This window comes from Adiantum capillus-veneris, chromosome 12 (genome assembly GCF_014529385.1).
Source record: "Adiantum capillus-veneris isolate H3 chromosome 12, ASM1452938v2, whole genome shotgun sequence".
Classification (NCBI taxonomy): Eukaryota; Viridiplantae; Streptophyta; class Polypodiopsida; order Polypodiales; family Pteridaceae; genus Adiantum; species Adiantum capillus-veneris.
Genome location: NC_140942.1, coordinates 116472360 through 116487143, shown reverse-complemented (window position 1 = coordinate 116487143; position 14784 = coordinate 116472360).

Here is a 14784-nt window from a genome sequence, read left to right as displayed (position 1 = left end):
GCATAGTGAGTTCTTATTAGGTTTTTACAAAAGAATATGTGTACATACTTGGCGGCCCGCCCACTTACCTGGGCGACCACATTGGGCTTTATACCCCCACAACCTCCCACTGAAAGTCCAATGTGGTACTTTAAGTGTGAGAGAAGCTACTATACAAGCTAATATACAAGAGATGTAGAGAAGTGATGTACTACCCTACACCTAACTGCTTGCGAAAATGCGCAAAGCTCTTTGAGGGAAGTCCTTTTGTAAGTAGATCAACAGGATTTTCTGTGGTGTGAACTTTGACAAGATGAAGTTGCTTATCCTCGAGCATTTCCCTGATGAAATGATACTTCACATCCACATGCTTTGTCTTTGAGTGATAAGCTGGATTGCGAGCCAATTGTATAGCACTTTGACTATCACAATATAACACAGGCATCTCTTCTTTGATTCCCAAGTCTGTTACTAGTCGATTAAGCCAAATTGATTCTTTGCATGCCTCTGATGCTGCAACATATTCAGCCTCTGTAGTAGACTGAGTAACACAATCTTCTAATATAGAACGCCATGATACTGCTCCACCAGCCAATGTAAAGACATACCCTGACGTAGACCTTCGGTTGTCTAAGTCACCTGCATAATCTGAGTTTGTAAGCCCTTTACAATTATCTCCTGACTCCCATAGCATATACGCATACGCTTTGTAGCTTTCAGGTATCTCAATATTCCTTTCACTGCCTCCCAATGTTTCTTACCTGGGTTTGACATGTATCGACTTACTACTCCCACTGCAAATGCAATGTCTGGGCGAGTAGCAATCATTGCATACATCAAACTACCCACTGCAGACGCATATGGAATCTTATTCATTTCAGCCTTTTCTTCCTCAGACACATGACAATCTTGTTTGCTAAGTTTCACATATGGTGGCAATGGAACACTCAGTGCCTTTCCCTTCTCCATATTGAAACGTTGCAAAACCTTGTCAATATACTCTGTTTGAGATAACCAAATCAACTTCTTTGATCTGTCTCTCTCAATGCGCATACCAAGTATATGGCTTGCCTCACCCATGTCTTTCATGTCAAACGATTTTGCCATCTTTGACTTCAAAGCTGAAATTTCTTCCAAGTGCTTGCCATCAATCAACATGTCATCCACATACAAAATAAGGATCAACCAACTACCATCCTTAGCCTTCTTTGTATATAGACAGTGATCGAACTCACTACGTTTGTAGACTTGAGAAAGCATAAACTTGTGGAATTTATGGTACCATGCCCTCGGTGATTGTTTTAAGCCATAAAGAATCTTTAACAACTGGCATACCCAATCTTCCTTGCCTTTCTCAACAAACCCTTCTGGCTGCTGCATGTAAATTTCCACATCTAAATCACCATGCAAGAACGCTGTCTTGATATCCATTTGGTGCAACACCAAATCTAATATGGCAACCAATGCAAGAAAGCATCTCAATGTATTCATCTTGACCACCGGAGAGAAGACTTTATCAAAGTCAATGCCTTGTTCTTGCTTAAAGCCCTTGGCAACAAGCCTTGCTTTGTACTTTGGTTGACTATCATGAGCGGTGATCTTATACCTGTAAACCCATTTACAAGGTAGATCCTTTTTGCCTTGTGGTAATTTAACTAGCTTCCATGTCTTGTTTTTATGCAGAGCTGTCATCTCTGACTGCATGGCCAATTGCCAATAACCGGAGTCCTTCATTTGCACTACTTCCTTGTAACATGAAGGCTCATTGCAATCAGTCAACATGACATAATTCATAGATGGAACAAACCTATCAGGAGGTCGCGTGACACGTCCAGATCTACGCACAATAGGTGGCTCAGGCTCAGCCACAACCTGTGGTTCCACTCTATCCTGTCCTTGCTCCTCTTGAGCCTTGACATTTTGTCTTGCACGTGCAGGTCCATCTTCTTGGAAGACAACTCTTCTAATCTCCTCAACCCTCTCTGGTTTAGAATGATATTTGGATTCATTAAAGTGAACATCATTGCTGCGGACAACCTTTCTGGATTCGGGATCCCAAAGTCTGTACCCCATCTCACCGGAATTACCATAGCCTAGAAAGATGCACTTTCTACTCTTTGGCTCAAGTTTGTTCCTAAATTTCTTTGGAACGTGAGTATATGCCTCACAGCCAAAGACTCTGAGATGCTTGTATGAGGGCATTTTGCCTGACCATACCATCTCTGGCACTGAATCCTTCTGCAAAACCTTGCTAGGAGATCTATTTACAAGATGAACAGCTGTTGATACAGCTTCAGCCCAAAACCCATTTGGCAGCTGTGCATTAGACAACATACTTCTGACCTTCTCTTGTATGGTCCTATTCATCCTCTCAGCAACACCATTTTGAGGAGGATTGTAAGGAGCAGTAAGTTCACGTTTTATACCTTTTGACTCGCAAAAGTCCTGAAAGGCCTTTGAAACATACTCTCCACCATTGTCAGTGGGTAAGCATTTAAGCTTCTTGCCACTCTGATTCTCCACAAGTGTCACAAATGTTTTGAAAACACTAAACGCTTCATCCTTGTGCTTGAGAAAGTAAACCCATACTTTCCTCGAGTAATCATCTATAAATGTCATAAAGTAAGAAGCTCCCCCTAGAGATAGGTTAGGCATAGGTCCACACAAATCACTATGAACAAGTGCCAACTCTGTATCTCTTCTACTGCTTCTATGCTTATGTGGCTGCTGTGTTTGCTTACCATACAGACAATGTTCACAAAATTCAAAATCATTAAATGAAAAGCCAGGCAAATAACCAGAACGAGACAAGATTTCCATTCCCTTCTTGGACATATGTCCTAACCGGATATGCCACAAAGAAACGTTCGGCTGCTCGGTTACATTGATTACATTTTTAGAGACATTTGATACATAAATCATGTAAAGTCCTCTAGACTTTAATCCATGTGCTACTGTAATAGAACCCTTGGATATCTTCCACATGTTCTGTCCAAAAGTGGTGACGTAGCCAACATCATCAAGTAAACCTGTGCTGATCAAGCTCTTTGTAATTGCGGGAACATGTCTCACATTCTTCAGCGTGAAAGAAGAGCCATTCTTAAACTTCAATTGAACATCTCCAACACCTAAGATCTCACATGTCTGCCCATTGCCTAGCCGAACATGATCTTTAGTGGTCACATAAGAGGTAAACCACTTCTTGTTTGGAGACACATGAAGTGATGCCCCTGAGTCTATAATGTAGTCACTGAGTGCATTTCCATCAGATGCTATAAGGAGAGCTGAGTCCATTGTATTCTTCAAGAAGTAGATGTCTCCTGACACTAGACTGTCATCCTGTGCAATAGTGTTTGTCACATTTATTTCTTGAATCTTCACTGAGGACTTGTTCTTCTCACCATGGTCTTCAGCTTTCTCTTTGCCTTTTTTTGCTTTCCATTCTCTGCAGTCTCTTTTCATGTGACCCTTCTTGCCACAATGGTAGCATTCTATGTCACTCTTGCCTTTAGCACTGCGGGACTTGATACGAGACTGATTCCTCTTTCCACCTTTGTACTTTTCTTTGGTCCTTCCCCTGACAACTAAGGCTGTTCCTTTGACTTTGTCCATTGTCTTTCTATTGGTTTCTTCAATAAGCAGACTTCCTTCTACACCTGCTTTGTTCAAACCATCTGGAGGTGCAGAATTACTCAAAGCTGTGTGACAAGTGTCCCAACTTCCTGGCAATGTGATCAACAGGAACATAGCTCTAACAGGTTCATCAAACTTGACACCTTGAGCTGACAATTGACTATAGATTGTGTTGAATTCATTCAGATGATTGGACATAGGTGTCCCTTCTTTCATCTTCAAGTCAACAAGCTTCTTAAGCCAGTATACCTGTGAAGCTTCACTCTGCTTCTCATAAAGATCACTCAGCTTTAACCATGCTTGATAAGCCGACATCTCGTTTGCTACATTGAAGTAAACGCTTTCTGCCAAAGTCAGCATAATGGTAGAAAGTGCCAATTCATCCATTTCGCTCCATTCATCTTCGTCCATATCTTCTGGTTTTATCCCCTTGAGCTTTATAGGTTTTATCTGCTTCTTTTGTACCAACACGTGCCAAATCTGCTTCTTCCACAATGGGAAATTGGTTCCATCCAGCTTCTTGATATTGTAAAGAGCAGTGTGCTGTGATCCAGCCATATCTACGCTTCACAGTAGTTTACTTTTCTGGGAAAAATTCGGCAGAGTTTCCCCTGTAAGCTGACCTCTGAACCAATATCAACCTATCAAATGAACCAAGAAAGCTTCAGATTCTGCATAAATTTCAGCAGAGTCTCCTTTGTAAAATGGCTCTGGTGTACTAAAAACAGACCAAAAAACAGCTCAAAAAACACTTTCTCTCTGACACTGTAAGCTGCGGGTAAACCTGTCCTGCACCTGTACTGTCTCTCACTGTCCTGTCACTGTCCTATAAGCATAGACTGCGACAATGCCTCAACGTCAGTAAAGCAAAGATGCAATCCCAACTATCTAACTCACAATCAATACATCCTAGCTGCCTATCTAAGGGTGCTCGAGGGATAGCTCCAAGACCTGTATCACCGAAAGGATCTCAACATTCGAGAATCCCCCAGCTCAATAAAACCTCACTCGACCCTCAACAAAGGCTGCAGTAAATCTGACAGTACATAGACTTCCCACAAAGTCCTACATCCACAAATTTCCCATTGTATGCTGTAACCGCTGCGGCGGTTGTTTGCTGCGTGACTCACAGCCAGCAAACCCTCAACAGACATACATCATCTCTGACAATACATCCCATGTGGAAGTACCTGCAATGTCAGGATGAAATCTGGAATATCAAGCAGCAAACACAAGCTACCTGATGAACTAGTGGATGTCGCCTACAGTCTGTGTGTAGATGCGCCCGTGTCGTATGTGACACGCCTCCAAGAACTGTGAGCCGTCCTTCGATGTGTAGACAGCCACAAATCAACACTCTGAGAGTGTCGATATTCTCAGCACCTGCAGTCATAGGCCGAAAAAACCTAAATTTGCAGAGTCGGATCTGCACCCGTCGAGACCACGTAGTCGAAAATGGCCTGCGCAGACCTTTGTCGAAGCCAAACAGTGGCCGAGATGACCTCATAATGAAATTATGACAACACCGAGCCCTTTGGGCTCGCCCACGAGATTTGGGGCCGTGTCTTCGCCTGTCGAATTTCACTCCAATCTGAGTTGGTGACTCTAGCCTCCTGCAGTGCTGCCCCGAGCCTCGATCTGAGCTCTGATACCAGTTGAAGGAGTACGAGCCGAAGTGCGACGCGAGAGACAGTGCGAGAAGAAGATCACGACGATATGGTGAACTCGCTCTACTGTAATGTGTAGAGCATAGTGAGTTCTTATTAGGTTTTTACAAAAGAATATGTGTACATACTTGGCGGCCCGCCCACTTACCTGGGCGACCGCATTGGGCTTTATACCCCAACACTTAGTACTAACAATTATGTGTACCTTTTGCCTTGCAATGGGAATGAAGGGATCATACAAATTCTCATGATTCATGCAAGCTACTTGATTATGCTAAAGGTTGAGCCTACACAAAACATACACAAACCGTCCTCCGTGGGGACACCAATTTGAGGCGGTCCGGGGTGGGCAACAAGAAGAGCGGCCTCTAAACACCCTTCGAGGCTCCCGTGCTGCTCAATTGGGGCTGGGGCAAGCACAATCAGAGACAACAACAACCCACATCCAGAAACCAAACAAGAAAAGGGGCACCACCTAGTTGTAGATGCGAACTAGGACGCACGTGATATCTCCTTGTACTCAAACGCACAAAGAGAGGGGAATGCAAGATAGCCGCACACACCAGACACAAACATTCACCACGCCAGAGAGAGGTAAAGAGCACAAATCAACTTGAGCAACTGAGTCTTAGCTTTACAGACTAGATGCACACAAAGCTTGATGAGAAATAGAGAGACAACACAAAACTTGACCTTGTTGCCAATACACAAATTGTCTGAGGGTCACGGGAGCCCTCTCACCGAGCACCCTCTTACAATTTACCTTTTAGGCAAACAATTCAACAAGCCCTCAAACCACCAAGCATGAAATGGCACAACAAACTTCAAGGACAATATACCTTCAACCACCTGATGAGCCAACTTATCAAGTCAATTTGGAGAGAAGAGTCGTAGTTGCAGCATACAATTGCACCCAAAACTATAGATCTTATTTATGCACAAGAGTAGGGTACAAGTGTGGTGAAGAGTATGGCATACACTCCACTCCTCTAGATGGCATAACTAACTTCAAGCTTCTCCATGCACCTATGTGTAATGATGGAATATAGTACTCATGATGCACACACTCTACACAACTAGGCTTGAAGAGTGGTGTGTTATGTGTTGAGAATGGTGTGGTGTAGTGTGATCATGTGATGATCTACAAGGGAGAGAAGGACTCTATTTATAGGTTTTAGAAGCCCCAATTAAGATTAGGCCTAATCAAGTTTATTTGAAGGAATAAAAAATTATGCATTTTTTATTTATTTATTAATGAGGGTGGGTCTCTCTTGTCCTTTGAGTCACATTGATGTGGGCTCAAGGAAAGAGATCTATTGAGGATGATAGGAGAGAGGATTGAGTGAATAATTTGGGAGTGCCTACTCTAGTAGAGGGTGCATTTTACAATAAGGTTAGTGGTTAGTAGTTAGTAATTATCACTAAAAAATATTTACAAAATCATTCACCAAATGGTGAGATATATGATGAGAAAAGTTAGAGAAGGGATGAGCTTGTAAAGAGAGGTTGAAGCCTTGGAGAAGTTGACATTCACCTCTTTACAGCACCGGAAGAAGAAGCAGTCAGCATGGCGAAGCAGCGCGTGTCGATGAAGCTATGTTATTTCAAACCTTGGAAAATTCATGATAAAAGCCTTCATTTGCAGAGGTTATCCTTGGATTTTTGCTGATTTTTTGAAGTTCTTTACAAAGCTGAAGAGAGTATGGTAATATGGACATATATGTAGAGAGAAAGGGGGACACATAGGGTGTAGAAATGGAGGATGAAGGCTATGGAGGTGTGAGAGATGTGGCAATGGTGAAGAGGGTGAATTAGGACATAGGAGTTGCAGGTTTGGGAGTGGGAAGGAGAGGGAGGAGAGTGTGTGAAAGAGGAAAATGATAAAGTGGAAGAGGGAGTGTGGTTGCATAGCATGGGCAAACTGGGGTCCACCAATAAACTCATATCTCACAGCTCGTAGCTCAAAAAAATATGAAACAATTTAAGGTGAAAGTTCAGCTCACGAGCTACAACTTTTGTTTGTATCACCTTTTCAAATTCGGGGAGTATGTGATCTTTAAAAATTCAGCAAAACCGACTGTTTTTTCCACTGCACAGGGTCCTTGTGAGGTCCTTCTTTGGATGATTCTTTTGAATACCTTCAAGAGTGAGCTCCCCATGGTACATGCATGCATGCCACATACCCTTGACCTTATTTGGTAGGTCTATAATTGAAGATATTGTTGAGATCATGATATAAGTGAATAGTACAACTAAGAAAATCAAATATTGAGGGGTCTAAAAAAATATATACATGTCAAATATAAATAATATAGGTGGAAAAAATATAAAGGGGTCAAAATAAATCTCTCTCATTATAAGTCTACCATAAAAAGATGAATATTTTTGGTGTTCTAATTTATGAGAGTAAAAGAGAATAGATGTAGGAAGAAAAAAATCACAATAGTGAAAAAATATACACATAAATAAAACTAGTTTTTTTGGATTTTTGTTGGGATGGAGTTACACCAAAAATAAGAGGAGCTTGCATGAAATTATTTTTATATGGAATAAAGAGTATGCAAAATGGTAAGAAAAAATATGGTAATGGTGAGTCAATGTACATAGCATAAATAACACACCATAGGTAGAAATATTTAAATAAATACCAAAATAATTATGAAAAATAATTTTATTTAGGCCCTATATACAATAAAATATTTACACACAAATAGACCATAATATACTTATATTTTTTATATTTTTAATTTTTTATTTTTGGCTCAACTAGCGCAGTGACTAGCTAATTAAGGGTTTTTAAGAAGATATGGAAAAGTCCCCTAACTCACACACACCTATATACAGTGAAATGGTAGGGATAGCCACAGTGTTTGGATGAGTTTGGTAGGGTGGGTTAACTCACTATGGCAATTACGGAGAGCCGAAAAACGGCTATCAGTAGAAACATTTGAAATGTGGATGATATGTCGTCCCATGGCCACAACGGGTACACTTTTTATCCCCGTAGCAAACCTTTGAGATGTCTCCAAGTTTACCACATGTGTGGTACTTGATTTTTGATGTCGAGGCTCTGTAAACTCCCCTCTTTGAATTGGATCATAATTTTTTTGTATGCTACCTCTCTTACCCTCTTGTAAAGAAATGATTTTCTTTGTAGTGCAGGTGCATGTTGTTGCAGAATGGGGACTATGTAGTCATATTGGCTTTGAGAATTTCCTAGGAGGATTGCAACCCAAAATTTTGTTCCAATACATCCTAGGATTCATGTGCACTTGCAGATTCATCAACAAAATAAACATAATTTGTGTGTGATCGAGTCGTGATAATCCCCAATGCTTGCTCATATTTAGCAATCAATTGAGAGGTGATTGTGGAAGAGGATGGATGCCCTAGTTTGTGTGGGATCAAGTTCAAATTGTTTGTTTAGAGAATTTTTTACAATTGATCATATGTTCTTTTTCATTAGGTATCCTCTTATTTTGGTTTCCCAAGTGAAAACTTTGGCCATTGAACTTAGCTACAATCTTCCCCCCCCCCCCCCCCCCCCCCCCCCCCCCCCCCCCCCCCCCAACCCACCCACCTTTACGCCCCAAGGAACTATGAAGGATAAGACCTAGATAACGCTACTTTCCCACTTTGCAACCCTCGGTTGGGAGGTAGGTCATGGTGGAGAAGTGACTAATACCTTCCCTTACTTTGTTTTCGGAGTGCTACATTTCATTTGTTCTACAGGTTTGGGTTTTGGGGGCATATATCAATCGCACGCTAATGTGTTGTTGAGTACCCATTTTTATTGGCCTTCCACCGTAGGTTATCAACCTACCCTTGGTATAAAAATGGGATCACTATAGGAAAGAAAAGGAAAGGAATTGCTTCCACCAGAGAAGGATCAATAACTTCCATTCAAGTTGCTTATGTACCTGCGGAAGATATGAGTGAAGCAGCCCCCCACTACGACATTTGCACATTGGAGAATTTGAACTCAGGCTCAATTTGATGACTCCAAGCCGAAAGTTCTGGCGCCTTGGGAAAATATTCTACCAACAAACGGTCTCAAGATTCTTCGAAGCTAAAACATAGAATTTTTCCCTCACTCTATTATGATAAAAACGATATAACAAAAAAAGTATTCTAGGAATTTTCTTTGCAATCTACAAGTTTTTACAAAATAAAGAGAGTGGTGGAAAATCCGGAGGTCTTTGTCGAGACATTACACATAAAATTGTCTACACACCTTCTCGTGGGGCTGGAATCTGAGAAGTATTACTTCCATTGCTAGAAGCATTCCTCATTGAAGAAGTTTTTTTTCTTTAAAATCTTTCCTTCCATCCATTCCTTCCATTTACTCTGTACCATGTAGCAAATAAAAATGAGCGGGGAGGAGGTAAAATCCAACTAAATCAAGGGTGGGAATAACTTGTTTATTGTCATGCCAAGGGCATAAACCCCAATGGTCAAGGACCAGGCCCAAGGGACCGACTGCTAGTGTGGATAGGGAATGAGGCCCAAGGGGCTATATAAAGGGAGGTTCATTCTAAAGGCAATCCCACCAGGGGTTTCACACTAGTATCAGAGCTTCTATGTTTGGGGCCAAGGGCGTGGAGCCACCCACTTCTTCTTTGCATGCTCATGCAAGCAAGGAGGGCCGAAGAGACCTTGGAGGTGGGCATGGCCACTTAACAGAGCAAGAAAAAGTACTGGAGGACCATGGGCAAGCGCCCTTAGTCAGGGAGAGACCAAGGGTTGACAGTAGCAAAACTACACGCGCTTGGTATTGTTGAGGTCGCCTTGGCGTGCTGGCTGAGTCCTGACACTGTGGGCAAGGGAGTTGACAACCATACAGGGAGCTACATCCTCCCCATGTCTCTATTTGACACCCTCAATTTTTAGAGGGAATCTACGGTCCTAGATCATTGTTGATTGTGGGTCGTCGATTTAGAATCAATGAGAAAACAAATTGGGTGGGATTAGACCTCACAACCTCCCCATCCCAAGACCAATGTGTTACCACTACACTATCACACACGTTTTGATAAGCATGTAGAACGGTAGCATCATATTTTGTAGATCTAGCCTGCAACAATCTTAGTTCACGTTGAGTTTACACCACAATACTATAGTTCATAGACTTTGCAGAGTTCACATCTAGTTTACATGCAAGTTCACAACTAGTTCACATTTGTCCGAGTTTACATCTAGTTTACATCAAGTTCACATCTGGGATCAACGGTTGTGATCTTTGCCGACAAGCGACGCTGATTTTCAATCGTAAATCCCCTCTAAAAATTGAGGGTGTCAATTAGAGACGAGGAAATCCTCCCCTGTCTCCAACTCATCGCCTGCACACTACCAAAGCCACCCTTCCTTCGTTTTTTTTCAAGGCTTCTCACTTAAAGTGGCCACACACACTTGGTGGCCACTCCTCAAAAGTTAAGATGGTATACCCACTCAAATCAACCAATAGCCGTCTCGCAAACAACAATTAAAAGAATCTAGTGCATCTTGGAAGTCGCAAAATTTGAGAAAATCGGGCAAATTTTAGGGGATTTTTAGAACTTCTGAAATTTCCAAAAAATCATTTTCAAGGCCGTTATAACTCCATCCAAAGTGAATTTCGACCTGCTTTACAAGAAATTCCAATCACTCTAAGCGTATCGGCAAAGTATCAAAGTGATATTTTCTCAAGGATATGGCTTTGTTGGGCATTGACACGGTCTTTTCCCAACGAGCATCTTCAAATCCAAAAAAGCTAGCAAATTCAATGGTTGCGGGCCTAATTAGCACGGCTAATTATCGACATCTGCGATGCATACTACAATTACAAACTTTTTGGAAATCAAGGTATTCTTATTTCTCTTACTAGCACTACATAACGTCGCCATGGATTCCAATATCCACATGACTTTTGATTTCGAGCACCCTACGCCCGATCTTCCCAATGATGGCTCGCAGCCGGATACTCTCACGGAGGGTACCCATGAAGCTACGGGAGGAGATGACGCTTACAGATTTCTTGTTATTCAGGAATTTCGAGCACTTCAAGCACGTATGTTTGTGATGGAAAAGAATTTTGCATCACTAAATGAAAATATTAGTAAATTATCCACTTAAGTGGTACAGTTTATGCAACACCAGGCTAAGGGTCCTGTTGACATACACATGCATGAGCATGTAGCTGATCAGGGACAGGGTCCTCCTCATTAGGGACAAGGTCCCCCATATGAATTTTCTACACTCTCTTACTCCGAAGGAGGTAGATGAGTTGTTGAAAAATTCAAAGCCACCTCGGGGGTACACTATGTAATCATGTTAATGTATAACGTGAGTTTGAAAGAAGGGATTTTAAAATACCAAAAAATTAGGCAATTTAACAGAGATACATTAAAATAAGGGGGGTTTCATATTCAATTTTGAAAAAAATCCTAAAATAAGGGATCATTTTATTCATTCAAACATGTTAAAAGAGGGGTTTTGTTAATACCTCGCAAACGCATGTTATATAGGGGGGTATTGAGCGGTGAACCCTCCGAGAAAGCCACCAACTTTTAAGGGAGAGGAACAAGAGCGCAATAAGGATGCAATGGATATCTTTCTTAGCAAGTGGGGTGGGATTCCTGACTTACGACGTACGACTTACAACCTACTCCGGATGCAGTCAAGGCACTGCAGACAAGTTTGACTCTGGAAGGCAAGGCCTATAAATGGTCGATGTCTCTCAAAGAGAAGAACATCATATCACAGGCTTGGGTAGTCTTTGAAGCTATATTTAGAAAAGAGTTTCTACCCACGAATGAGGTAGATAGTGTTTGGACGGCTTGGGACACGTGTTCCATGTGTCAACATCCATCATTGCTTGAATATATCTTTCACTATTGGCATATTATCCTCGAGTTGGAAGGGTTAGATACCTTGCAACAAGTATGTGGGTTTATCTGTGGTATGATGCCAGAGCCATAGTGCTAGCTCACATTCATGATGATCCAGATGAAATGAAATCACGCAATACTCACATGCCTGCTAATACACATGGTAATACACGCACACAACATGGACACAATAAAATAAAATTTATAGTACCAACTTAGAAGTAGCTAAGAAACCCAAGGGGTCTCGAGAGCCTCTCTCTATTGAGTAATTTGAGAAGGCTAAAAAAGAGAAGTTATGTTTTCAATGCTTGGGAAGTGGCCATGGCAAAAAGGATTTGTCCCAAGGGGAAATCTACTGCTCACGGCAAGGAGAAAGCAGTGCACACGGTGGAGCTGTTGCCTCTTGAGTCTTCCTCACGTTTCGCCAAGGTGGTGCATGAATGTTGTATCACAGCTTCCATGTGGCAACAGATCTTTGGTCCACATGAGCTAGTGCATATGCATGAATCTATTCAAGGACACAAGGTACGTATTTAGGTAGATGATGGTGCTACTCACAATTTCATTAACTATGGGTTAGTGAAAAGGCTCAAATTGCTCCAAACTTCAGGTTTCCACCGTTACAAGGTAGCGATGATGAACGGCTATGATGCCGAAGTGTGGGATACTCTAAGTGAGAGTTGTATCATTGGAGATTCAAGGATATTCCACATCCTTGGATTTCCAGGTTTATGAACAGGGAGAGGCCAGATGTGGTACTTGGTCGAGAATGGTTGCATAGCCTAGGACCATCACTGAAGCATAGATATGAGCACAACAATATGATGTTTGAATCCCATGGCGCACATGTTTGTTGTTAGGAGAGAAGTACGTGCCTTCCTCACCACCATTGATATTTACAATAGAGCTTATGAATCTCACTTTTGATAATGAAATAAAAGAAGTTATCTTGTGTTACTCAATGTGTCATTTTCTTTCAAATATTGAATCTGTTGAAATTTCCTCAACACCTCATGCTAATATCTCTTCTCTTCCAACAATGGCTACTACTGTCTCTTCTCAACAAGCAAAAGTTGCTAGTCAGTTAAAAGATTTATTAATGAAATTTCAAGATGTTTTTCCTAGTAGTGCTTTTGAGGAAGAACACTCACAACATCTGAGGCAGGTGTTTGAATTGCTACGAGCAAACAAGGTATATGCCAAAGAGTTGAAGTGTGATTTTCTCAAGGAGGAAATTCAATATCTAGGGCATGTTATCTCAGCTAATGGGTACACATGGATCAATCCAAAGTGGATGCCATTCGGAGGTGGCCTTCTTCCAAAAAGCTGGAAGAGTTACAGATTTTCTTGGGATTTGCAGGTTTTATCGAAGGTTGGTTAAAAACTATGCTCATATTGTTGTGCCAATGACGAACCAGCTGAAAGGCAAAGGAAAAACCTTTCGGTGGGGTGCCGTCAACAACAAAGTTTTAATACGCTCAAGGACGCATTAGCTACAACTCCTATTCTAGCTATTGTGGATCCTTTGAAGCCATTCATTTTGGAAACGGATGCCAGTCATTAAGAGAAATTTGGACCTTGCATGGGCCTTGTAAGCAATCCTAATTTTTAGGGATTAAGGCTAATGTTGTGTGGGGTTAAGGGGACAAGGGCATTGAAGAAGGTAGTTTTGAGTAGGCTTTTTTAGCTTTTTTTAAAGACAAATGTAGGATGTGGACCTAAGGGGTTACTTTCTCTCTCTAGCTTTTTTAAAGTGAAAGAAGTATAGGGGTGTGACCACATCAACAAAAACATGGGTCACTAAGAGTCAAAATTTGACTTTTAAAAAAAAATCAATTTTAATTATTTTTTACTTAAAACTCCCTCCCAACATATATACATATCTAAAAATCATTTGACCTTTTTTTTAACCCACAAACCTAGAAAGTCCATTTTTTCAAAAAACTTTTCCTCCAAAAAGTAAAAAACACTTTGTTCTCTCCTCCTCCTCCCTCCTCTCTCCCTCCCTGCCCCTACCTTCCTCCTCCTCCCAAATCTCTCCCTCCCCCCCTCTCCGCCCTTCTCTCCTCCCATCTTTCTCCCTCTCCCTCCCCCTCCACCTCTATCTTTTCATCTTTTTGCTTCCTCACACAACAGCTTCCATGGTGCTCACAGACATCACAAATTGTTTGCTTCCGCCATCACGTACTCCGCACACCAAAAGCATACATATTCGCTTACTTACGGCGTTTGCACCGAAGGCCGCATGTGAGGGTGATCAAAGGTCATCACAAGAATGTCGCGCCACTAGTGAGACCAATGTTGACATTTGGGTGGACGGTCATTTCTACCCTTACAATCCTATAAGCCGCTTCCATCCATCCTTTGATAGACTTTTGACATTTTTTCAATATCTTGGGAGGGGAGAAGCAAGCTTGTTAGGCTATTGCAAGCGGTTGTGTATGGGTGTAGGTACTTCTTTGCATATGTAGATGCACGAATGTCAAGCTCTTCACCCCTAGACGGCAGCATTACAAGAGAGTATTGCCTCTTCGGAGAGGGTGGTTGAAACTCTTCAACAACAAATGCAAGAAAAGGAATCCCACATTATGAAGCTTGACAACACCATCACATACTTGAAAGAAACACCCCTTGGTGCA